Source organism: Equus asinus, chromosome 10, assembly GCF_041296235.1.
Source record: "Equus asinus isolate D_3611 breed Donkey chromosome 10, EquAss-T2T_v2, whole genome shotgun sequence".
Taxonomy (NCBI): Eukaryota; Metazoa; Chordata; class Mammalia; order Perissodactyla; family Equidae; genus Equus; species Equus asinus.
The window spans coordinates 36,869,847-36,874,073 of record NC_091799.1 but is presented as its reverse complement, the minus strand read 5'-3'; the positions used below and the strand labels follow the sequence as shown (position 1 = coordinate 36,874,073).

General features: G+C 42.9%; 1 long non-coding RNA gene across 1 annotated transcript; it reads left to right on the top strand.

Annotated features, from left to right (window-relative positions):
* Window positions 1-212: 212 nt before the first annotated feature.
* LOC139046466 (uncharacterized) lies at window positions 213-3,167 on the top strand. The gene is made up of 2 exons (XR_011506568.1): window positions 213-349; window positions 2,903-3,167. It is a non-coding gene; the product is annotated as an uncharacterized lncRNA (long non-coding RNA).
* Window positions 3,168-4,227: the final 1,060 nt, after the last annotated feature.

The window sequence follows — 4,227 nt, the reverse complement described above, 5'->3', positions numbered from 1 at the left end:
TTTCCAGAAAAATGGGCCAATTCACAGCTGCAATTGTTGGGAGCATTTCCTGTCTGGGAGTCTGGAAACTGCCAAGAGTGGAAAGCAGCAGCCAGCCAGCCAGGCCTCTGTTGTCATTGGCCCAAACAACAACAAAAACAGCCACAACCACAACAACAACAACAAAACATGCCACGTGTGCACAGGCGCACACAAACACGCCCACAGAACCAAACCAAACGGACAAGGCTTCAAGGAGGAGCTTCTGGGCTGCACATTCCGGCGGCGAGGCATATCCCCTGGCACCGTGCCACGGCAGCCCAATTCCCAGCGCACCCCCCCGCCATCTGTCATCAGCGCTCTGCCTACTGTAAGTGTGCCGACACAAGACACGGAGGCTAACAAGTAGCAAATGGGGGGAAGGAAAAACAAAGCCGCCACAGTCAGTGGGAGAAGGTGGCTACGGCTTTGACAGAAACCGACTAAAAGCCGGGAAATTTAAACTGAACGTCTGCTCTAAAGACCTCCAGCTGTGAGGGGTGGGCTGGGGGAGGGCGGGAGGGGAGGGAAGCTGGCAGTCTGCAGAGGGGCTGATGCGGAGCGTTGAGCTGCTTTTTTCAGACTCTCTGAACACGAGACATTATTTATAATCCATTCTGACTGTCCACGCATTACCCAATAAGCCTGTCTCTTACAAGAAAAAAGGAAATTAAAAAAACAAAAAGCAAAACTTTTTCCACTAAAATTTCTGCAGGAAATGTTTCATCAGAGCCTCAAGTGGAAGGTAATGCGGATTGCTAAATTCTCTATCAAATCATCATTCAAATGAATAATTAGCAAGTTAGTAAATTGAATAATTAATTATAATGTGTAGTAGTTATTAATAATCTATCACATTGGGATAAATTGCCCTTACTTTGCTGTTAAGTTGTGCTGTTACTTTATATGCCCATTTGAGGACAGTTTGGGGGAAAAAAATCAGGGTATTTGTCATTTTTCACTGCTGATAAAAATATTTTTTATAAACCAATTTGTCTGCCCACAACTGCAGCAGCAGCAGAACCCAACCCAGCTAAGATTCCTGCAAAAATGTGTCTAAATTTTTGCTCGAGGGGTGTGGATTCTGTCTGTGTTCAGATGGATGATTGTCTTGGAATTTTCATTACTTATTAAATGCAGGAACTCTTTCACTTCAAATCTTAAAAATAAGGGCCCAGGTTACCAGGCCTTCAATGACCTTTCCACAAGCTTGACGTTATTCTCCCTTTGTTAGAAATAAAGAAACTGAGTTTAAGAGAGTTTCAAGTCACCCTAAGCTGGGATGGCAGAACGTCAAGACCTTCGAACTTGAGGCCTTATCGTCTTTCTGTTTTAAACAATAAGATTCTGCCAAGCTGCTATATTTCACTTTGCCCTTTTAGCTCTCACCACGAAGCCACAAATACTATAAAGTCTAATTCCCACTTTTCAAAAAATATTAATTAAGCAAGCAAGATTGCAGTAAGTTTTAACCAAGATGGCCAGAGACAAAGCAGCCTCCGTTCTGTTCGCTGATCAGTTAAATGTGATCATTGGCTCACTCTTTAGATTACCGAAAAGTAAACTCTGGAAAAGAAGTTTCAACCCCTAAACAATTCTGATTGACAGCATAATAGCTTGGCTCATTATCCCTAATCGACAGAGTATACATATATTTACAAATAAAAACACACACCAGATGTATTTTCATCCACAAGGTGATGCTGTCAACTAAAATAGGGAATGCGCACCAATGCACAGCATCCATCATTTTTAAAACAGATTTACCATAAAATCTCCCACCTCGTGGCCCATAAATGAACGCCTGTCTTCCCGCAGGTGGCTGTGACATTGCCACATTTACAAAGAAGGGGTGAGGTGCTTGAAAAAGCACCAGCTCTAACACCAGGAGAATTAGCTTTGAGTGCCGGCTCTGCCATTTCCTAGCTTCTTTGTGCCTCAGTGTCTTCATCTGTGAGATGGGAATAATAATAGCTTCTACAGAACTGTTCTAAGTATAAAATGAGACAGTGGATATGAAAATGTCTTGTGAATAGTTACATACTTACTAACACGGTTCTCCTTTCTTCCATATTTCTCCATTCCCTTCAAATGTCCTGTTTCTCCCAGACTGATCAGTGTTCACAAAGAGACATCACTACTCCTAGCTCCTATGCTCTCTTCAGAAAGTAAAAATCGGTTTGAAGGTGGTCTTACAATATCTTGGGGACCAGCCTGACACTCTACGTCAAAAACTCATTTTGAGCTTCACCTGTGGAGAGAGAAGTACATAGAAATAGCTTTCATCTCCCTTTCCTGTGGAATTTAACAGAATTCTCAAAAACCCAACACAAAGCTGTTCTAAGAGCATGATGAGTGAAGTAAATTTCCAAACTGCTTCACACGTGTCGGTGAGGGACCAAAGTAAGTTAATACCTTATATTGATGGGCATAACCGTCATTCATTCACTTGTTCATTCAAGAGTGTGTGGAGTGTCTATTGGACAGGGCAGTTTGCCAACAGCAAGAAACAAATAGACTCCATGGGCAAGTGATGTGGTCCTGCCATAGGTTATCCTACTGTGTAAAGGAATAACTTAAGTTTTTAGAAGTGTTTTCAAACTTTTGAATGTTTTCTGATTTCTAGAAGATCCCATTTTTGTAAAAGAGTAATAAACGAAGAGCCTAGGAATCTGGTTCTGTCCTGACTTGACCAATATTTGAGGCCTTGAGGACATCACTTTCGTGCTCAGGGCAGTTTCCATACGTTCCTGATATTTAAGGCCTTTCAACCTCCTCTTGCTTTGTTTTCTGAGTTAGGAGAGCTGCTTCACCAGGAAATATTAATGAAGGGTTAAATTGGGGGGAAACACGTGTTTCACTCTTCTGCATTGTGTTTTATCAGATGCAGTGTCACGGCACGGAGTTGGAGAAAGAGACAGTCCAACGGGGCACTTTGGACAGAAACAACAAAGTGGGACTTAAACAAAAAAACAGCTTTCCAAATCTTTGACTATGCTAAAGGCTCCCTAAGGACAAGGAGGAGGATGGCTTATTAACACCATGACCCACCTTCTGGTCCCTAAGATGGTGTGGCCCACGATAGACATTCACAAGTCTTTGTGGAATGAACTTGGGAATAAACCAACTTATTATGACAAATAATATAGTAGCCTGAAATAGTTGATAGAAGATAAAACATCAGCTTATAATAAACCTTCTTAACTGCTTCATCAATCCTTTTTGAAATTCTCTTGAAGAAAGACCATGATTCTATGTGGCTGCAGTTACCCACTGAGGCAAAGCTGTGGTCTATGGAGGAGCGAGGCTGATTGCTCCCTGATGCTGAAGCAGTATGTCAAAATCCCTCAATGGTATCCATTCATGAATTAAGAGATTGACATGGGGTTAAGACAGCACTTTCCGGAAGTCTGAGGTCTTGGATTCTGATCCTGGTTTTTCCCTAGATAGCCATGTGGCCTTGAGCAAATCCTGTGCTTCTCATGACCTAAGTTTTCTCAACTGTAAACAAGAGGTTTCAATTTCTAAGGCTCCTTCCAGGCATAGGAATTTAGGAAGAAAGTGGAAAATTATACACATGTGGGCATTTTTAAAGCAGAGCTTCACCATCCAAAATGCCTCCGTTACTTTATTAACTCCATTCCTGTTTTGAGCTTGGAAAATTGGCAAAATGAGTGCATCTGTTTCAGAAGTTAATGTTGTATTAGATCAACATAGCAAACAGACACTTGCCTAGAGAGTAATACTTTTTGCCAGAAATGGGCTGGCTCTGAAAAACACAGCCCTGAAAAGCCCTATCCAGCATGCAACTGCCTCCTCACACCTCCTCCTCCCCACAGCTCACCCTGCCCCCAGGACCAACCTGAACTGAGGTTAGACGTACAAAGCAGGAGTAGCCTCTCACAGTCGGACTCAACGCTGAGTCACCTCTGCTGACAGCTCAACCATAACTTGGTGTGTCAGTTTGAAGAAGTGATCTTTAGCCTTAATCCTTCGCCCCAAGCCTGGGAAAAACTGGAAAGAATGGTTTATTCATGTATTCACTCCCAAGTACTTACCGAAGCCCCTACAAGTACCATCTTCCCTACCTCATTCCTGACTCATGTACTGGACTCCTTCCCTCATCCCCCATGCCACCACGCTGCCCTCACTCACTCACCTATTGCTCAACTCACTTCCCTCAATGACAGCCCTTCTGTTGGCTATTTC